Below are 22,293 nucleotides of genomic sequence, written 5' to 3'. Positions count from 1 at the left end.
AGAGGATAAGAAGGGAGCTTTCATCTGCTGATGGCTGCTTTGCTATGGCCAAAGCCAGGAGTCAGAAGCTTCATCTTGGCCTCCCACCTGGGTTACTTCAGCTGCTTTTCCCAGGGCATGAGCAGGGAGTTGGAGTAGAAGTGGAACAGTCAGGAATTGGGCGCCCATACTGGGACGCTTGTGGCTACTGGCTTTGCCCTCTATACCACAAAGCCAGCCCCCCAACAGGAGTTCTTTTTTTTTTTTTTAAAGATTTATTCATTTTATTACAGCCGGATATACACAGAGGAGGAGAGACAGAGAGGAAGATCTTCCATCCGATGATTCACTCCCCAAGTGAGCCGCAACGGGCCGATGCGCGCCGATCCGATGCCGGGAACCAGGAACCTCTTCCGGGTCTCCCACGCGGGTGCAGGGTCCCAATGCATTGGGCCGTCCTCGACTGCTTTCCCAGGCCACAAGCAGGGAGCTGGATGGGAAGTGGAGCTGCCGGGATTAGAACCGGCGCCCATATGGGATCCCGGGGCTTTCAAGGCGAGGACTTTAGCCGCTAGGCCACACCGCCGGGCCCAGCCCAACAGGAGTTCTTAACCACAGGTACTGCGAACAAGGACTGCGGAGAATATACATCTGCTTTCAGTCATTTATAAGTGGAATTTAACATTTTTTCTATTGTAAACATAAGCAGCAAACCATGAAGATGAACATAAATGACTGATCATATCACTTTAAAATTGCTATAAATATTTTGAAATATTACTACCAGTGATTCAACCCTCCATTAGCTTTTTCATTTAATGGATTATAAAGTAATGCATAAATTATGTTACAGATTTAGGGTTTAAAAATTATTTTGTAACTCTGATTCATTACAATTGGATTCTGTGATTATTCTGCTTTATGTGTTGAAGAAAAAGCATTTTACAGAGTCCCTTGGCTCCTACAGGTTTCCAGTGATAACCACTGAGCAAAAAAGTTAAGAATCTGTTAGGTGGTACTTTACAAATAAAGCTGAAGACCCATTACTTTTAATTTTAGATACAAAGACATGAGCAACAGATTCTATTTGCATCATTTGGTGGTTTTAATATATTGGAATATTTCTTTTTTCTTCTCAAAGTCATGTTATTTAGAAGCCTTGTTCTTCTGTACAATCTAATTATAATGTTGGTTAAAGTACAAGAAAAGAAAGATTCTACTTCTCTTTGGATGCCTGTTAATCCAGAATGCTCCCAGTTAACTGCTGGGACTGGTACAGTTTCCAAAACTAATGTGAACTAACAGAATTGAGTCAAACCTCCATGGAGATCCTGGGATCTCCCAGATATTCCCAAGGAAACCACTGGCAATACAAAGAACATCTGGAAGAGTTCTCAGCCCAGGAGACCAGGGTAGCCTAGAAGGTAAGTTATTTTAGAAAGCATTTCAAAATACTAGTGGCAAGCCCCAGGGGTGATTTGTGATACCACAGGTGAAGCTGTGCCCAAGAGGTGTGCATCCCACACAAGCACTGGTTCAAGGCGCTGCTGCAGGTCAGCTCCCAGGTAACACACTATGAAAGGCAGCAAAGGGTGGCTAAGGTGTGTGGTTCCTGAACACCCACGTGGGAGTTCTGGATCTAGCGCCTCTGGTCATTTAGGAAGTGAACAAACAGGTAGATCTCTTCCTCCTTCTTTCTTTCCCTTTCTCTCACTCTGTCTTTTACATAAATAAATAACTTTTTAAAAAGAAAGAATGATAGGGCCCGGCGGTGTGGCCTAGCGGCTAAAGTCCTGACCTTGAATGCCCCGGGATCCCATATGGGCGCCGGTTCTAATCCCGGCAGCTCCACTTCCCATCCAGCTCCCTGCTTGTGGCCTGGGAAAGCAGTTGAGGATGGCACAAAGCCTCGGGACCCTGCACCCGTGTGGGAGACTCGGAAGAGGTTCCTGGTTCCCGGCATCGGATTGGCGTGCATTGGCCCGTTGCAGCTCACTTGGGGAGTGAAACAACGGATGGAAGATCTTCCTCTCAGTCTCTCCTCCTCTCTGTATATCTGGCTTTCCAATAACAATAAAAAATCTAAAAAAGAAAGAAAGAAAGAATGATGGCAAACCTAAAGTCAAAAAAGAAAGGGGTATAGGGCATAAAATTTCTTTTGTGGTTAGAACACATCTTATTGATGTCAAACACACAGGATGATCAATATAAAAATGCTAAAGCTTGGGCCCAGCACAGTAGCCTAGCAGCAAAACTTCTTTTGCACATGCCGGGATCCCATATGGGTGCTGTTTCTAATACCAGCAGCCCCGCTTCCATCTAACTCTCTGCTTGTGGCCTGGGAAAGCAGGTGAGGATGGTCCAAGGCTTTGGGACCCTGCACTCATGTGGGAGACCCAGAAGAGCTCCTGGCTCCAGATTGGCACAGCTCTGGCTGTTGCGGCTCACTTGGGGAGTGAATCATCAGACAGAAGATCTTCCTGTCTCTCCTCCTCTCTGTATATTTGCCTTTCCAATAAAAATAAATAAATCTTTAAAAAATGCTAAAGCTAGTTTCAGGATTCTGATAACCACACAACAAAGAACTGACATTTGTTGTTCTTTAGGTAAACATATTGAATAATCAAATCCAATTTATATATTTTGGTGCCCTCATTGTATCTCCCTGTTGTGGCTGTTCTCTTAGTCAGAGGAATCTTTGGAATATTTTACAGAAAAATGTCCCTGTGCTGCCCCCCAAGAGACAGAATCTCTTTTCCAACTTGTATAGTCTAAGAATTATGAAGCCTGCAGATGCTATTACTATCACACACTTAGGTTCAAGATCCTAGGAACACGTTTGTTTCATCAAAACAAACACTGCCAGGACTTGTCTTTTCCCCCATGAGACATCGGGAACTTTGCAGCTCTCTCATTTGGGGCAAACTTTCTGCCTAGTGTGTAGTTCATTGCTACCCATCCAGAGAACAAGCAATAAGACAGCATTGCTCATGGCTTGGTGTAACACTCTGGAAATGAAATGAACAACCATGTGTTTGCCTTGGTGCACCAACCTCTTGAATATAAAAACAGTATCATGGTCTTCTCATTAGCGCCTTTTAGAAATAAAGATCTATCCCCAGCAATGAGTTCACAGGAACATCAGAGGGTCTCCGTGCTTCTCAGCGCTAATGTGCCTGGAGCCACGTGGGCATGCTGTTCCAGCAGGTATGGGGATCCTGAGTCTGGGCGGGTTTTTGTGTTTTTTTTTTCATTTTAATGAGCTCCCTGGTGATGTCAGTGTTACTGCTCCCAGAATTGTCTCACAAGGAGTTATAGATAATGATATAACCAAGATTAGGATTTATTTACTAATTTTGATTTACTGATTTTCATCTACTTAAAAGCAGAAAAAGAGGTTCACATCTCATATCTGCAACAGTTGGTGGTGCTGACTTGAGCTGGAAGCAGGAATGCCGTTTGGATCTGCCACACAGCAGGGAGCACTTGAGCCATGGACAACCTTCCAAAATGCAGTAGCAAGAATGCTGGATTGGGGCCTGGCAGCGTGGCCTAGCGGCTAAAGTCCTCACCTTGAACGCACCAGGATCCCATATGGGCGCCGGTTCTAATCCCGGCAGCTCCACTTCCCATCCAGCTCCCTGCTTGTGGCCTGGGAAAGCAGTTGAGGACGGCCCAATGCATTGGGACACTGCACCCGTGTGGGAGACCTGGAGGAGGTTCCAGGTTCCTGGTTCCTGGCATCGGATCGGCGCGCACCGGCTCGTCGCAGCTCACTTAGGGAGTGAATCATCGGACGGAAGATCTTCCTCTCTGTCTCTCCTCCTCTCTGTATATCTGACTTTGTAATAAAAATAAATAAATCTTTAAAAAAAAAAGAATGCTGGATTGGAAGCAGTGTAGTTGGGTCTCAAATTGGCATTTGGCTATGAGCTAGTGGCTTCCCAAAAGGGGCTTAACTGGCTGCCTGACAACACTAGCCCCAGGGCTAGAATTTAAAGTGTCACCAAGCGGGAAAGGGTATTTGCACAGTCATGGTACTACTCAATTTTTACTTTTTGCCTTCTAGGTTGCCTAATAAGTCGTACGAGAAGAACTGACTACAGGAAAATACTGTCCATAAATGTCAAAGTACTATTTCTCCTCACGGAATAAAGGATCACTCATTGTTAATTAGCCTATGTGATGCTAATATCTTTGTTCTTCACAAAAATCTCTGGAACGTTCTTTCAAATATTTTTGGTAATGAAGATATTGCTAATTGAAGTATTCATTTACCCTTTAAACAGACTGAAAAGCTATATTTACTTTAATCACATAAAGATTTCCTAGTATGTTTTCAGAGGAAATTACCACTATCAAATTCATTGTTTTTCGTGAAACATTTTTTCTTAATGATAGTATTTACCTGCAAAATGCTTTTGTCTCACTTATATAGGAGGCCAACAGAAGGAGTTTTGTTTTGTTTTGTTTTAAGATTTATTTATTTTTATTGGAAAGGCAGACAACAGAGAGAAAGATCTTCCATCTATTTGTTCCCTCCCCAGGTGGCCATAACAGCGGGAGCTGAGCCGATCCAAAGCCAGGAGCCTCTTCCGGGTCTCCCACGCGAGGCTTTGGGCCATCCTCTACTGCTTTCCCAGGCCACAAGCAGGGAGCTGGATGGGAAGTGGAGCTGCCGGGATTAGAACCGGCACCCATATGGGATCCCAGGCGGTCAAGGTGAGGACCTTAACTACTACGCTATCGTGCTGGGCCCTCTCTTAGCTTTTTAAAGAGTTTACATTTTTAATGATTCTGATTTATTAGAGGATAGTTTGCAACAGTGCAGTTAGCATTCATTATTAACAGTTTCTATCCTGAGGCCTACAGAGATGTGTAAATCTCATAGTGTGCTTAGCACATTCTGTGTTTGCTACAGATAATCTGTCAGCCCCAAGCCAATGATTCTATTTATGTATACTATCATCACAAAGAGAATGACCTTCCATAATTCTGTGAAATATCAATATAATGGATTTTCCTTACGGAAACACATTGTGGTGTTTGGATAAAATGAAGCTACCAATTTTCATGACAACTAAGACAAAGCTTTTTTTCTGGGGATCTCTAATTCTGAGTAAGGCTGGCAAATACGTATTTATCTTAAAACAGACATATATGCCACCTGAAACTCTGTCAGCTGAAGGATTTTACAGGGCACTCACCTGGTCAGGTGTCTTCCACCACTGACCACTCAAGGCTCCTCCTTCTTCCCCGGTGAACAGGCCAAACTGCAAACAAAGCCCAACAGTACAGAATCCACACAAACTGATTCCCGCTCACACCTTTCTTTGTTCAGAGACACAGACCAGCACCTGCTGGGTACTGATTTGGACCCTAGGGCCTTGTTGGACTGCATCCTGTGTTGTGATCTGTTCTTCCTAAAGCACACCTGACAACAGGATCTGACAGGATCGCTTCTTCCAGGTCTCCCATGCAGGTGCAGGGTCCCAAGGCTTTGGGCCGTCCTCAACTCTTTCCCAGGCCACAAGCAGGGAGCTGGATGGGAAACAGGGCTGCCGGGACACGAACCAGCCCGTGCAAGGTGAGGACCCTAGTCATTAGGCTACCATGCCAGGCCCCACATCTGTATCTTTTAAATGTACAAGCCTTTTGTGTATTTTTCACTCTTTTCCTCTTCTCAATGACCTTTGATGCTGTCCTTGGAAGGAAATAAGCAGGTAACTGAACAAGCAAGCAAAAAGCAAACAAGTGGTAGAATTGCAGCAATTCTCAGAAAACCGGCAAACTCCCTCTCCTTACTCCCACAATTCCCACCCTCTATATAATCCAAATGATCCTCCTTTTATCACTCCCAGATTAATGATAAATGGGGTGTATAATCAGAGTGGCCTATGCTCTGCTTGCACTAGTAGTTCACGTTCAGCCGTATTCCTAAACAGGTTGTCAGTTCTATTGTCGTCTCTCGAGGTGGCCGTGCACTTAGGCAAGGTTTTCATGTTCTCAAGGAACATCAGGAAAGTGAACAAGCTTTGGCTCCTACATTTCTTGATTTGTGAAAGAAGTCTCTATTTGTATAATCCAATTCATAGGGTTTTCTGTTTGCAGGTATAAATAGTTACTATTGGGCCCAAAGTGATAGCCTAGGGGCTAAAGTCCTCGCCTTGCTTGCGCTGGGATCCCATATGGGATATCCTGGCTACTTCATTTCATATCCTGGCTACTCCATTTCCCATCCAGCTCCCTGCTTGTGGCCTGGGAAAGCAGAAGATGATCCAAAGCCTTGGGACCTGTGTCGGAGACCAGGAGGAAGCTCCTGGCTCCTAGCTTCGAACTGGCTCAGCTCTGGACATTGTGGCCACTTGGAGAGTGAGCCAGTACATGGAAGATCTTTCTGTTTCTCCTTCTCTCTGTAAATCTAACTTACCAATGAAAATAAATCTTTAAAAATAAATAAATAGGCCCAGAGCAGTAGCTTAGTGGTTAAAGTTCTTGCCTTGCACATGCTGCGATCCACATGGGTGCCTGTTTGTGTCCCAGTCACCCCAGTTCCCTTCCAGCTCCCTGCCTGGGACCTGGGAAAGCAGTCAAGGACAGCCAAGTTTTGGGACTCTGCACCTGTGTGGGAAACCTGGAAGAAACTCTTGGCTCCTGGCTTCAGATCGGCTCAGCTCTGGCTGTTGTGGCCATTTGAGGAGTGAACCAGTGGATAATCTTCCTCTCTGTCTCTCCTTCTTCTTTCTGTATATCCGACTTTTCAATAAAAATAAATAAATCTTAAATAAAGTTACTATTATCCAGCTAAAGGCAATTGTCTATGTTGCTTTGTATCTAGGCAAGTGTTACACTACTGGGTGGGGGAGGGGAACAGCAAGTAGCTGGCAGGCATTCTGGACTGGGTTAATGCCAAATTTGTGTTAACTATACCAGCATGTCAGCATTGCTACCTGTCCCATGATTTTTAAGTGGGCAAGATGGGGAATGCCGGGAAGTGACATGCACGCTGGTCCCTGGTGAGGGACTGCAGATTGCCTAAGGGAGTCTGGGGGTGTACTGCAGTAAAAGCACTAAGGGCATGTTTGAAGGGGACTCGTGGGCTCACCTCTGTGGGACTGCGGGAGAAAACAAAAATAAGGAAACATTTGTTCTACCTACTTTTCTCCAAACCTGACCCTCCTCATTCTAATTGGAAGCCCACATGGTCATGCATCTCTCTCAACTATATAAACGATATTAAAAAGAAAATTTAAAAAGTAATTACTATTAAAATGCACAAAATTCTGTTTCTGCCATAATAATTGCTTAATGTTTATTTCCATCTTCTTGTAAGGCTGTGTGTGTGTGTGTGTGTGTGTGTGTTTGTGACACAGATGGAGGAAGGCAGAGAGAATATGAGCCTCTTCTATTTGCTGGTTCATTCCCTGAAGGCTTTCAATAGTAATGGCTGGGCCAGGCCAAAGCAGTGGCCAAGCACTTGAGCCATCACCTGCTATCTCTCAGGATGCATTAGCAGGAAGATGAACTTACTGGATGTAGTAGCTGGGACTTGAAATGGCACTGATACACAACTCAGATATCCCAAGAAGCAACTTAATAAGCTGCACTGCATCACAACACCTGCCACATCGTAACAATTTATACTTCTTTAGTTTTAACTATTGAGGCTATCAGACATGAAGTAGCAGCTGCAATAGCAATTGGAACAGTAGTAGTAATATGTAGGTTATGCATGCCCCAACCTACTGGATTAGAAATCAAACTTTAATTTTTCCAAAATTTTATACCTGGTTCATGTTTTTGATGCAAGAGTCTCTTGGGATGCCTGCAGCTCCTATTGGAGTGTCTGACTTCAAGGCAGCTTCCAGTTCCTGTTTCCTTGTGTCTTTTCCTTCTGGCAATTCACTTAGATCCTTTATAACAAGTTAAAGTCAAGTTCTGGGAGCCATCCTAGCAAATAAAGGGAACACAAGGTAAGCTATTGGCAACCTGGGCACTTGATTGATACATGATGTGAGGACAGTTTTGTGGATCTGAGCTCTTAATCTATGACCATCTTGTACTAGCAGAGATCTTTCGGAAATTCATAGTGATACACATGAGTAAGTGCCTGGATTTCAAAACTTACTGTGTGCCCAAACTCTGTATTTCCATGAACTTTGTGCATTCTCCATGAACTTTGTGATTGTCAGACACCCAAGCTAACATCCTCCAGAGAATAGGTTGGTGGAGAGAAACCCACACAGGCATTTCACAACTAGAGGTGAATTCTTACATTCTCTGGTGACTGCTAGCTTGTTTCTACAGGTAACTGTTGGGATTTTTCATTGGAAAGCTTTGACCAATCCCTGAAGTGGCTACAAATGAGTTTTGAATTGGGATCAACAAACCAGACAGCTGTGTCTGCTTCCTGGAAAAACTAGCTGGATCTCAGTTTAACCAAAATAAGCCCCACCCCCGACAAATCTCTAAAATCCTTTAATGCGGGATGACTCCATTGTAGGTGTCTTCCAAAGACTGAGGAATTTCACCTCCTCCAAGGCGCATTTCTTTATTTCATTTTTTATTTTTCATGATGATTACATGGTTGATCAAGGTGGGAAGGATAGAGGGTTAAGGACAAGTAGGTGAATTCATTATTTCCAAATTTGCTATTTCTTCTTCTTGTTTTTGGGGGAAGGAGAGAGATAAAGGGGGAAGCCACATCCAGCCTCCCAAATGTCCCAGTACCGAGGGATGGGGAAACGCCACCCAATATCAACCCAGGGTCCCGATGTGGTGCATGTCCCAAGGATTTCTGCTCAAGTGGTTTGGATAGTTCTGAAATACTGTCGATTTTGCTGATTCAAAGATGATGCAGCCCTCTCCAATGTCCATTGACTGACACAGTTGACCTCAAGTCTCCATTCATCCAGATTTTTGATGTCATCATTTGGCTGGGGTAGTTGTCCAACTTGTTCTGTTCTCCTTCTGCACCAGCACCAAATGGGCTGCCATATTCTCCTTGTGCATCAGGGTCTGTGTCCACTGCTTTGCCTTTTTCACTGAGGGGGACATATTCTTGCAGGCGGGCCCAAGCACCCGAGCCAGGCTACTCGCGGTCACCAGATCCCTAAGGGGGCATTTCTTTTCTTTTCTTTTTTTAAAGCTTTATTTATTGGAAAGTCAGATAAACAGAGAGAAGGAGAGACAGAGGAAGATCTTCCATCCACTGACTCATTCCCCAAGTGGCTCCAATGGCCAGAGCTGCGTCGATACTGAGCCAGGAGCCAGGAGCCTGGAGCCTCTTCCGGGTCTTCCACATGGGTGTAGGGTCCCAAGGTTTTGGGCTGTCCTCGACTGCTTCCCCAGGCCACAAGCAAGGAGCTGGAGGGGAAGCGGGTTCACTGGGACACGAACTGGTGCCCATTTGAGATCCCCATGTGTTCAAGGCATGGACTTTAGCCACTAGGCTATCACGCTGGGCTCTAAGGGGGGCATTTCTAAAGACACGTGTACTTTCTGAAGTTTTCCTTTTCCAACCTCTGCATGTTACAATTTTCTGGGTTATTTCAGGTCATGCCTATTTATGGCCACGCTTTACCACGGTGATTGCTATAGCAGCCATACGTATCATTTATCATCTAATTGCAGTGTTCCTTCACGTGCCCCACCCTGCAGCGTGGCACTGCCGATCTAGGACTTATATCATCATCAGAGTTCAGATGGTAACAATTCACTTCTCCATTTTCTGGATCCTACATTCCTCATCGCTTTTTATTCCATCTGCCTTGCCTCTCCTCTCTTTAATCCTACACCATTCTTAAAATGATCATCTCCATACCTTATTTTGAGAGTACATGCATTCAATCAAAGACTTTCTGGCAATAACGTTTTCTGAAACATTTTCACAATCATCATCGCGGGGAGGAGCGTACCGTCAGGAAAGCATGGTCTTCACTGCTTTCAAAGACAACCTAGTGCTCAGGGCTTTTCTGAGAGGACCCTGACTACTTTTGCTGACTGTGCGGGTCAGAAACTGCAGCCGCCGTGGAGGATAGTAAAGAATCCTGAGTCAGAATTCTACACACACACACACACACACACACACACACACACACACACACACACACCCTTGGCCCTCACGTGCGGAAGCCTTGCATTTCCCGCGTCCTCACTCGCCGCCGGTCCCTCGCAGGATCCTGAGGGGCGACTTGGAGCCGCCCGCGCCTGCGCACAGCCCTGACCCCCTCCATCCTCCCCGCGGACCCGGGAGTGTGGGGGGCGCGGCGCTGACGCTCAGCCAGCCCCGGCTTCCTTCTGGGGCACCACATCTCCGGGTTCCTCCTCCGCAAGGGCCCCACTCTCATCCTCCGGATGGCGTCCTCCTTGCCCGGGCGCGCGCCCGCCTTCTAACAGTACCTCGAAGAACAGCACGGAAGGTGCGGCGGCCAGGACCCGCTGAACCCCGAGGCGAGTCCCGCCCCTGTGCCGGCTCTCCGGATCTCATTGGCGTATACGTCTGTCTGTCTCCGCCCATGGGGCCGTGCCGGCCCGCGCCGGGTTCCTGGCTACTTTTCGGCGGGTTGGGGGGCCGCCCACGCCAGAGCGAACCTGACCCGGTGCCGGCTTCGGGGTGCTCAGAGAAGGGGCGCAGGAGCGGAGCATCCCCCGGGGTGGGTGGTAGGCCCGCGGCCTCTCCTCTGGCAGCGCCACCTGTCGCGGGGCGAGCGGGCGAGCGGCTGGTAAGGTTCGGAGCGGCGTGCGGTGACGGGAGGCCTCGGCGCGGCGTTACCGGGGCGGCGGGGGCTCCCGGAGGGGAGAGGGCGCAGGCCTTCTCGGGGCGGCGGAGCCGAGCGCGGCCGTGCCGCCGGCCTCGGCGCGTGTGGCCCGCCTCTGCCGGCCTTGGGCGGGCTGGGAAGGGAGGAGGAAGGAAGCGGCCTGCCTGCTGAGGCGCGCCCGGGCTGAGGGGCGGGGCGGGCGCGACCCCCGGGCGCACGCTTTCGGGGCACGCTTTCCAGGTTGCTTGCAGTGGAGTCGCCCCTGTCCCCCACCCCCGGGAGTCGAGCTCTGTGTGGCCTCCAGACCCCGAGCATCCCTTGCTGCCTTCGCCCCGCACCCCTGGAAAGACGGGTCTGGTGGCTCGGAGGCCTTTTGGCAAGCAGACATCTTCCTCCCAGATGACCCTGATGAGGCCGTGTTTGTGTACTTTTTTGTTGTTGTTGTTGTTTGTTTGTTTTCATTTCAAGGGGCCTCGTGGCTGCAGGCTAGAAAGTTCTAGGATTGGAATGGTTGTCCGCTCAGGAGGAAGGGTGTTTGTGTCCCCGGGATTGGCAGGTGTTTCTTGGGTGCTCGCGATAACCAGCGATGCAATGCGATATTCCATTTGTGGTCCTAGCTTTGACTTTCGTTTTGGGTTCCGAAGATCATTCTAGAAAGTCTTTTTTTTGGGGGGGGGAGTGTTTTTTGTGGTGAGAAGCGTGAAAAAAAATCAGCCTCAGCAGAAGTGCTTCCTTACAAAAAGCATTTCCTTGTATTTGTGGCTCTATCATCCTAATGCTCCCATCATTCACTGTTGAGCAGGGCACTTAACGCCACTGCTGTTTTCTGAGTGTGGCAGTTGATGATGATGGTTATGATGATCAAAAAGGGGCAGTTAAGTAGTGGGCTGGGTCGTGATCTCTGCGTGGAATTTTCGCGAAATAATCCTTTAAGGCTGATGCTTTTTTATTATCTCTGGTCCACAGACAAGCGGAATTTAGGCAGATTAACTTGGCCTAAATCCGGTTTTTAACTTGACCAAGCCTGAATTCAGACTCAGACACTCCACCTTTGCTCCACCCCGACCCCCCCCCCCCAAATGTCAGTGCCCCTCTCTCCCCCAGGCATTGTTTCTTTTAAGGGAATTAGAGTGTTGCACTCCTAAATTTTGATCTTTACTTTCCAAATATTCTGGAAGTTAGGGAACAGTCACTTTGCTTCCATCAGTCTTGTGTGTAGTTGTTATAACTAGTTGAGCGTATATTGCACTTAATGTCATTTGCAGAAATATGGGGGAGAAGGGATAGTTTAACCGTATCTTTTAATATTAGAACTTTAATGGACTTTGAGCATTTCTTTGCCATCTGTGCCTGGTTCTCCCATGGTGCTTGCAAAGAACTGCATGTTAGGCAGGGAGGGAAGCTAGAAGTAGTGGCATTACAGTTCCTGTTAATGCGGGGCTGTGCTTTGGTGAAAGCTTCCCCTTCTGTTGGGAACAGCCTGCTCCTACTTACCAGCTGCTCCTGAGGGAACTGCTGGAGGTTTACCGCTTAGGAGGAATCTGTATTTAGGAAGATCACATTGAATACTGATACATGAAAATTTTATTTACCATCCGAGAATTTCTGCTGAAATGCTATCCACGTACTCCACATGCAAATTGCCCTTAAGTTTCTATAAAAAGCTATTCTAAGCTACAGTTGATTTTACATTAAATTGATGATTTATGTTGTGGAATTGCAGATGTTGAATTGCTAGCCATGTTTTAAGGCAAGTTAGCACTAAAACTTGGATTTTTTTAAACTGAAGATTCATGTTAATTGACAGAATTCACAGTAAATAAAGATTACATTTGAGTTTCTAGAAAGGTAGCTTTTTTTTCTTCAGAGGTAACCATTTGGTGCTAGAGTCACCGTTCTGATTATATGGTGCCTGCTTTGAAGGACACACACACCCATTTCCAACATGATGAGACCTGGAGATTCTGCCAGAGCTGCTGATGTGGCCTGGGTTTGTGTGCCATCCAAATTCTCTGCTGAAAGGTTGAAGTTGAAATATTGTAAATAAATGTGATCCTGATTATCCTCCTGGCCTCTCCTTGTGGGATTCACCGGTAGAAGATGTTGATATGTAGACTCTCAGGCATTTAGAGCAGTTGGGACAGTCTGTGAGCAGAGTAATGCCGTGGCAGCCGGCATTGCCAGAGCATTCCGAGGGCACCTTGATTGCGTGTTCTGTAGGTGATCCAATTCAGATCTTCAAACAGCCCTCTACAGTACATCTTCATCCCCATTGGAGTGATGAGATGCTTGCCTCGAGGGAGGTTGTGGCTGACTCAGCAATCCAGAGCTTGCCCTCTGACCAGTCTGCTGCACAGCCTGAGTGTGAAATTGCTTGCTCATTTGGGGGAATTTGAATAAATCTTCACATCATGTAGGCAGATTCTTGATATTGATGATGGTGAAGCCTTAAGGACTTGGTACCTTTAATACACCATGATTATTGCACAGAATTCTGCAAAAGAGAGTTTGTTTGCCCCTGTCCCACTAAAGAGAAAAATTAGGCTTCTGTTTAGATTTTTGGACTTCAGGTATAAGGTAAAAAATAATTATTAGCTGGGTATGTAGGGTGATAGTTGAACCTGGACATAAGACCTTCAACTTTTAATTATTTCAAGAGTAAGGACTTCCTTAAAAATTACTGTGATCTACCGTTTCCAGTCTTTCCTAATTGAAAGGACATTTTGGCACCAAAAATAGGGGAAGGTTATAATTACAACATAACAACAAAGAGAATAAATCCAGTGCAATGGAGAGCTCTATTACAATGTCCTAGTTTTTCTTCTTTTCATCACAGATAAGTGAAAAGCATGCCCAGACTAACAGCAGTTCCAAGCCCATTTGGGAATGCTGGCCGATGAAACGGATTTGAAATTAGTGAGCAACTGAGTCCAGGTGCAAACTCAAGTCATTCTGACTGCAAAGCTTGTGCTTGGAGCACGATGACCTTGCAGTGGCAAATGGCTTCACCCAAGTGTCTTTAAAAACTTTTTGAAAGATTTGTTTTTCAGGACAGGTAGGATGGGTCAGCTAGCTAATTTCTGCCTGCAAGCACCAGCATCTCTTATGGGCACTGGTATGTGATCTGACGGGTCTACTTCCAATCCAGCTCCCAGCATATGACCTGGGAGAGTGATGCAGGCTGGCCCAAAGCCTTGGGATCCTGCACCCACGTGAGAGATCTGGAAGAAGCTTCCGGCTCCTGGCTTCAGGTCATTTCAGCTCCGGCCATTGTGGCCATTTGAAGAGTGAACCAGCAGATGGAAGATCTTTCTCTCTGTTTCCTCTCTCTGTAAATATGCCTTTCCAATAAAAATAAAATATTTTACTGAGAGAGAAGGAGAGACAGAACAGATCTTCCATCCACTGGTTCACTCCCCAGATGGCTGCAACAGGCAGAGCTGAGCTGATCCAAAACTGGGTGCTAGATGATTCCTCCCAGTCTTCTGAGTGGGTACAGGGTTCCACGTGCCTGAGCTACCCTCTGTTACTTTCCCAGGCCATAAGCAGAGAGCTGGATTGGAAGTAGAGCAGTCAAGACACAAACTGGTGCTGATAAGGTATGCCTGTGCTGTAGGATGGAGGATTAGCTGGCTGTGCTACTGAGCTGATTCCCCCCCCCCCTTTTTTTTTTAATTGGAAAGAGGTTGAGATTGAGATTCTCCACCTGCTGGTTCATTGCCTAAATGCGCCTAAATGCGCCTAAATGCTGGGCTAGGTCAAAGCCAGGAGCTTCCGCCCGTGTTGGAATGGACTGACAGATGTACTCAGCAGCATCTGAGCCCTGGGCCACACCTGCCCCCGTTTTCTCCCAAGTGTTGCCTCTGCTTTTGTTGCTGTGTGGAGGTCCTGGGAGAACAGTCCTCGGTCAGTGGCCTGAAGGTTCAGCCCCAAGCCAGGAGTAAACACCACCCAGAGTCCTGTCATTGCTTCCTAGATCAAGAATCTCTGCCTCTTATCAGCACTTGCTCACCAAAGGGGCGAGGCAGTGCCAGCGGCCTGGGTCACACCACAAGGAGAAGGCACGGCCATGTTACAGTACCCAGAAACTCGCCACCTGCAGCTTGCTTTTGGGATCCCAGGGCGTTAATCAGAATCTACCTCCTTTTGTTTCCTATTTGAGTTAACAGAGTGTGTTTTCCTCCATTTTTTGGTCTTTTTGCCTCCAGCTGCTGACAGTAAGCTCGCCAGTCTCTTTTAAATGTTTTGAGTTATAATTTTGGTGAAGACAGGTTTTTTTATTTAGGCCAGGTTTTTTTTTTTTTGGTAAGTTTTCTTTCTTTTTTTTTTTAAGATTTATTTTATTTTTATTACAAAGTCAGATATACAGAGAGGAGAGACAGAGAGAGGAAGATCTGTCCGATGATTCACTCCCCATGTGAGCTGCAACAGCTGGTGCTGTGCCGATCCGGAGCCAGGAGCCAGGAACTTCCTCCAGGTCTCCCACATGGCTGCAGGGTCCCAAGGCTTTGGGCCGTCCTCAACTGCTTTCCTAGGCCACAAGCAGGGAGCTGGATGGGAAGCAGAGCTGCCGGGATTAGAACCGGCGCCCATATGGGATCCCGGCACGTTGAAGGCGGGGACTTTAGCCACTAGGCCACGCTGCTGGGCCCAAGCTATCTGTGGGGTAGTTTTAACAGTTGGTATGATCTGTTTTTAATAATCTTAAAAGCAGATTCATTGGACAGGCAATCTGTCTTTCATTTTCTGGATCACCCCTCAAATGGCTGGCAATAGCTGGGTCTCTACAGCCAGGAGCCAGGAGCCCCATCTGGTCTGCCACATGGGATGGTAGGGCGGATGTTCTTGGGCCATCTCTTGTAGGCTCTCCCAGGCACATGGCAGAAGCTGAATTGAAGTGGAATAGCTGGGACTGAACCCAGCTCTCTGCCACAATGTGGGCCACACTTGGTGTTGTGTTTATTACATAGGCTAAATCAAGTTAAATAGAAGATTTTTGGGCCCAGGACAGTAGCCTAGTGGTTAAAGTCCTCACCTTGCATGCACTGGGATCCCAATTGGGCACCGGTTCATATCCCAGTAGCTCTGCTTCCCATCCAACTCCCTGCTTGTGGCCTGGGAAAGCAGTGGAGGACGGCCCAATGCCTTGGGACCCTGCACCCGTGTGGAAGACCAGGAGGAAGCTCCTGGCCCAGCTCCAGCCATTGCAGGCACTTGCGGAGTGAACCAACGGCCGGATCTTTCTCTCTGTCTCTTCTTCTCTGTGTAAATCTGACTTTCCAATAAAAGTTTTTTTAAAAGTCATTTCCCACAGTGATCATTTCATTTCTGTACATTTTTGGTGTTCTATATTTGCTGCTTATCAGAAAAAAACATATTTGCCTTTTTGAGATTGCCTTAAAAATGTGAATCTTAACTCTTAATTGCAATATGTTTTTTCTTCAAATTAGCTTTGATTTAAAATAAAATATATTCCACACTATTTTAGATCTTCCTTCCTACCTCCGCAGTATATTGCAGTACTGATTTTTTGGTACGAAAGTGGTAGCTGCATTTAGCAGTACTCTCCTGGAAGAGCCACACAGACTTGTGATTGGTTCTTTTATAGCTTAGTCACTTGGGCAGTGTTGTGGTCCAGTATGTTAAGCTTCTGTCTGTAATAACAGCATCCTTACCTCCCAAGTTCACTTGGAATGGAAACCAGAAACTTGACCACACAGTGCTTTGATTTGCAGCAAATGAGATCATAGGGAGACATTCTGTGGAGGGTGGGTCCGTGGAAAGGAAGTGGTGACTCCTACTTAGGGTGGGAAGGGGCCCTCGGAGAGGCAGTTTTATTATTCCGTGTGGAGACAGGGCTAAGCTTACACAGGTACAGTCTGAAAACATGCTGGAGACACATGGCATGTTACTGTGATATGGCCTAAGTTCTTCCCGAGGCAGAGATCTTAGCAGTAAAATTATGCAGAAGATGGCTTTTGGACACTTGGTGGCCCATCTGCTCACATCTGACTTTTTGAAAATATATAACATTTAAAAATTTTTTACTTTGATTATTGTTTACATTGTTGGGAAGGATGCATGTCTATGTGGGCTTCCAATTAGATTGGGGGGGATCAGCAGTGGAGGAAGGTGGGTGGGACAAATGCTTTGGGTTTTTTCTTTTTTTCCCTATGTTTATAAGAGAGAAGTGGGATGGGGGCTGCTTGCTCCCTGCTTGCTCCCTGGGGACAGGAGATACCTTAGAGATCCCTAATGTGGGGAAGAGTGGTCCAAGGGTGTTACTTGAGTGGTTTTGATAGTACTGAAAAGTTTTTGGTTTCATTGCTCCAGGGTTGAGAAAATATTTCTGAGGTCTACTGATTGGCAAAATGTACCTACCCTAGTGCATCTATGGGTTCAAGAAGATGGCCAGGAGAATTGTCCAGTCTGTTCTGCTTTCCATCTTCTGAGAAGGCAGTCAGTATCCCCTGCTGGCCTTGATGAACTGGCTGTCATGCCCCTGTGTGCATCTGGGCATGCTGTCCACCACATAGGCAACAGCCACAGAGGAGGCCCAGCTCTGACACATGCACTCCAAGATTTGCTGTTGCCAGGGCCCGAGTACAGTGATTTAGTGGGGAGTTCCCCAAGAAACCTCACTTGGGGTGACCTCAGATTGACTCTTGTTTTTTGTTTGTTTGTTTTAAAGATTTACATATTTTTATTGGAAAAACAGACCAGATTTATGGAGAGGAGAGACAGAAAGATTGTCCATCTGCTGGTTCACTCCCCAAATGGCTGCAACAGCCAAAACTGTGCCAATCCCAAGTCGGAAGGAAGGGGTCAGGGGCCAGTCCTTCTTTTGGGTCTCTTACGCAGGTGCAGGGTCCCAAGGTTTTGAGCCATCCTCTACTGCTTTCCCAGACCACCAGCAGGGAGCTGGATGGGAAGTAGAGTAGCTAGGACATGAACCAATACTCAAATTGGACCCCAGCGCTTGCAAGGTAAGGATTTAGTCATTGATCCATTGCACTTGGCCCTAAACTTGACTCTTGTGTGCACTGGCCAGTGCAGGGTTAGGTTCAGTTTGTCACCAATATCGTACCGATAGCTCGTATGCTAGTGGATACAGCCACCTGGTCAGTTCTGCCCCCAGCCCCACATTACACAAACTAATGTGTGCTGCTGCCCTGCCCAGCCTGCCTGCCGCTGCGGGGCCCAGCCAGGCTGCCACAGACCCCATCCTTAGGGGTCTCAGCGGGTGGTGCAGCCCAGTCAGGGCAACCCCCCAAAACTCCCACCAGGCCTTCCTCCAGCCCCCTACCCGACCTTCTCCCAGCCCCAGCTGCTGTAAGTGTCAGATTGTTTCCTGACACTTGAGTTCTATGAGTGCTGTGGTCCAGCCTGGCTTGGTGTGTCACCATCCCCAGTTCTCCACACAGATCAGTAAGTGCAACAGTCCCATAGAGGTGGACATACAAGTCCCCTGCAGAATCTACACCTTGAGCAGTTCTCTCTCACCTGGGGGCTGGGGTAGCATGACCAGGCCTGGTGTTCCCAGTTTTCCCCACAGCTCTTAGAAATAAGCATCTATGCTGGCATTCTGGTATAGTTAACACAGATCTGGCGTTAACCAGGCCCAGAATGCCCACCAGCTACTGCTGCTTTTCTCCCAGCAGTGTAACACAACCTAGGCAGTTGCCTACAGCTGGGGAGATCTTGCTCTTGTGGTAAGGTTTTGACCAATTGGTGGTTGGGATTTCAGCTCCCAAAATGTAACCAGAAAACAACTTTGGAAGATGCCAGAAGTTTCAGAAACCTTAGGAGATTGAAGGAGAAATGTCTTTAAGATAAAGGTTTTGAGGGCCCGGTGGCGTGGCCTAGCGGCTAAAGTCCTCGCCTTCAACGCCCCGGGAACCCATGTGGGCGCTGGTTCTGGTCCCGGCAGCTCCACTTCCCATCCAGCTCCCTGCTTGTGGCCTGGGAAAGCAGTTGAGGACAGCCCAGTGCATTGGGACACTGCACCAGCGTGGGAGATCCGGAAAGAGGTTCCTGGTTCCTGGCTTTGGATTGACGCAGCACCAGCTGTGCAGCCATTTGGGGAGTGAATCATTGGACAGAAGATCTTCCTCTCTGTCTCTCATCCTCTCTGTACATCTGCTTTTCCAATAAAATAAATAAATCTTTAAAAAAATTAATTTCTAAAAAAAATTTTACGAAATTAATTTCTTGAGGCTATTGGATGCTTTTCACTTTCTTGTCAAAGGTCGGGAAACATTCAAAGCATCCAAACTTTGTTTTCATTTTTATTTCCCTTACTTTGACTACTTAAAGCTAGATTGCATCCACGATGACTTAATATGAGTGAAACATCCTTTGTCATGTCGAAGGGCTTCATCCCTGCATTCCCTGTGTTAGCAGGATTGGCATCCCAAGCCTGGAGAGGCTGCTCCTCACACAGATCGCCTTGTCAGGAAAGTTCGCTTCCAAGGTGGGTGGATCTGGAATGCAGGAAACAGCTCGCATTGGAATGTAGGCTGTGTCCAGAGATGAGTGATCAGCAGTACTTTTAAAATGTCTATATTTGAAACCCGTGCTGACCTCTGGATTGAAGCTGTAGAGTTTATGCTGTCCCCAGTGATGCCTGCATGTGTCTAAACTACACGGACAGTCCTCTGCTTGCCCTTCAGGCCTCAGAGCTCTGTAACTTCATGGCAGAGCTGGCAGATCTGGTCTGGGGAAGACTCAGGTAGTAAAGTTTTAGGTTTGTGGGCCACATGTGTCTTTGTCACGTGTGGATTATTTCCTACAAGCTTGTAAAGCTATAAACCTGGATTTAGTTCAGGGGCCTTAGAAAAACAAGCTACAGCCTGGTGCTTTTTGGAAATGCAAGTCTAATTTTAAGTGCTAAACTATACTATCATTAAAAAATACTGTATAAAATTGTGGGATCTTAGGGCCCTTTGAAGCATGTAGCTCTTCTAATGCAATTTAAAATGTTGTAGTCATTTCTTATTTTCCACAGAAAACTTTGCTGTTTCAGCATCTAAAAGCCTATTCCAAACATTAGGTAAGACTGGAACTGCGAGAGGAGTACATGAGATCTCTACAGTTCTGGCGACTTTGTCAATCTGTTAGACAGTGAAAACCTATTGTATAGGCATAATAACTCTTCTGAGAATTTCTTCCTTTGTGAGATTCATTGATTTATTTGAAAGGCAGAATGACAGAAGGAAAGGGATAAAGAGGGAAAGGCCATGAAAGAGATCTTCCGTCCTCTGGGTCACTCCCTGAATGGTTGCAGTGGCTCAAGCCAGGAGCCAGGAACTCCATCCGGGTCTCCCACGAAGGTGGCCATGACTCAGATACTCAAGTCATCTCTTGCTGCAACTCTCGTATGTTCGCAGGGAGGGAGATCAGAAACAGTAGCCAGGACTGAAACTGACACTGCAGGATGAGATGTGAGTATTGTAAGTAGTGACTTAACTGACTGCGCCACAAGGCCCACTCCTCCTCTGGGAATTTTAGTTGACCAAGGTAAAGTTTTATGTACTTTTTATGAATTAATGCAGCCTACAAATCTGAGGCATTGATGAAAGCATTTTTGTTTATTTAAAAGACTTTTCAGGGGTATAGGGTGTTAAGCCTCCGCCTCTGGTGCAGCAGCCCGGGTGGTGCTGGTTCAAGTCCTGGCTGCTCCACTTCTGATATAGCTCCCTGTTAATGTGCCTGGGAAGGCAGTAAAAGATGGCCCACGTGGGAGACCCTGAAGAAGCTGCAGGCTCCTGGCTTTGGACTTACCCAGCTCCTGCTTTTGTGGCCATTTGGGGAGTGGACCAGCCAATGGAAGATCTTTCTTTGTCTCTCCTTCTTTCTCTGTAAATCTGCCTTTTAAATAAAAATAAATACATCTTTTAAAAAATGATTAAGACATGTATTTTAAAGGCAATGAGGAAGGGAGGGAGAAAAAGAAATCTGCCATCCTCTGGTTGACTCCCCACGCGTCTGCAACAGCTAGCCGAAGCCTGGAGCCTAGGACACAATCCAGGTCTCCCACTTGGATGGCTGAGACTGAGGCAGCTTGAACCATCACCTGCTGCCTCCCGGGATGTGCATTCAAAGGAAACTGGATGAGATGTGAAGCTGGTACTTCGGCAGATATTCCAGTGGGGCATGTCAACATCCTAAGTAACAACTTGACCATGGTGTCAAGCACCCAACCCTGATGTGAACTTTGAAGCTATCCTTTGGTGGCTCTGAATTCCTCTTTATCAGTTGCTGTTCCTCTTTAATAGGAAGTTTATAAAGAAAAATAGGAAAATCCTTCTGTCATAGCATCAATATATAGTTAAAAGTCCTACCTGGAGTGGTCCTTGTGGCATAGTGGATTAAGCCAAATCCACTGCTTAGGGCACCTGTATCTCTTGAGTCCTGGTAACACCAGGCTTCAGATCCAGGTTCTTGCTAATGTGCCTGGGAGGCAGTGGAAGATGGCCCAAGTCCCTGAATTACCACCATCCGCAGAGAAGACCCTGGTGGAGTTCCTAACCTTTGGCTTTGGTTGGCCCAGACCTGGCTTTTGTGGGAATTTGGGGAGTAGACCAACAGATAGAAGATCTCCCTTTACTCTGCCTCCTTCTCTGTCACTCTGCTATTCAAATAAATGAGGTTTTTTTTTTTTAAGTTGTATCTTTTAGCCCTAATATAAATGTATTTCAGTCTTAGGTGAGGGTTTGTGCAGTTGATCCTCTACCATTTATTAGCACACTTGAGACCACTATTCAGATTTCCTTTTAAAAATTATTTTTGAGGGGCTGATGTTGTGGCTAGGTGGGTAATGCCACCACCTGCTGTTGTGGGAAAATTGGTGAGACCAGTCCAGGTGGATATCACAGTGTCCATAGCAATTTACAAGACCAGACACAATGGTGAGAGGAGAAGAAACAGAAGCTCCCCGTGAAACTGGAGGGGTGTGTGTGTGTGCTTATGCTGGTGAAAAAGAGATCAAGCCACACAGCCTAGGGGTTATTTGTATGTCTTTAACTCATTATCTCCAAGGGCCAAGTGCAGTGGTTATATATTAGCTATTGGGAAGGCAGGGGAAATTTTTTTTTAATATGTGAATCTGTGGATCTTATAACAGAATTTATTTTATAGCATGTTTAACAAAAATTACATTTAGTGTTACACTATAATTCAAGGAGTAAGTCAGGTTTTGTTCTGGTGGTGATAAGCTCACCAAACTAAGTGTGGTCGCGTGTGACAGGTTCTTCATTTGACTTTGAAGGCACAATCATAAAATAGGTTAGTTTTTGTTTCATCAGAATTCCTGAGGCAAAGCCTTTGAAGCTTCCTAACCTGGTGCCTGTCAGTTGTTACTGCTCAACTTTCTAGCTGGTCCCAGGAGGCCAGGTCATTATTTTCCCACTGGCTGCAGTTTGAGAAGTTCTCTGACCGCCCTGGTAGGAATTTAGATATCCCTATTCACTTGTACTTAAATCTGCGGCATATTTTGTGAAAGCACTCTGAAGCTGTTAACCCTAGGGGTTCCTGGCCCCTGGCCCAGGTTCAG

The 22,293-nt window shown here is 46.5% G+C and overlaps 1 protein-coding gene and 1 long non-coding RNA gene across 2 annotated transcripts in view; one reads left to right on the top strand and one right to left on the bottom strand.

The window, feature by feature from the left end:
• LOC131482503 (uncharacterized) overlaps positions 1–10,394 on the bottom strand; it is a 35,231-nt gene extending 24,837 nt beyond the window's left edge. Inside the window, exons 1-3 of the long non-coding RNA XR_009247054.1 lie at positions 10,228–10,394; positions 7,767–7,929; positions 5,187–5,252 (exon numbers count right to left, since the gene is read on the bottom strand). This is a non-coding gene — a long non-coding RNA (uncharacterized LOC131482503). The remainder of the gene's footprint in view (positions 1–5,186; positions 5,253–7,766; positions 7,930–10,227) is intronic.
• Positions 10,395–10,696: 302 nt separating this feature from the next.
• ME2 (malic enzyme 2) overlaps positions 10,697–22,293 on the top strand; it is a 44,429-nt gene continuing 32,832 nt past the window's right edge. Inside the window, exon 1 of the mRNA XM_004579493.4 lies at positions 10,697–10,703. The gene's annotated coding sequence lies outside the window, so the exon portion shown is untranslated. The remainder of the gene's footprint in view (positions 10,704–22,293) is intronic.

Source organism: Ochotona princeps, chromosome 18 (assembly GCF_030435755.1).
Source record: "Ochotona princeps isolate mOchPri1 chromosome 18, mOchPri1.hap1, whole genome shotgun sequence".
NCBI lineage: Eukaryota > Metazoa > Chordata > Mammalia > Lagomorpha > Ochotonidae > Ochotona > Ochotona princeps.
This window is presented reverse-complemented; position numbering and strand designations above follow the sequence as displayed.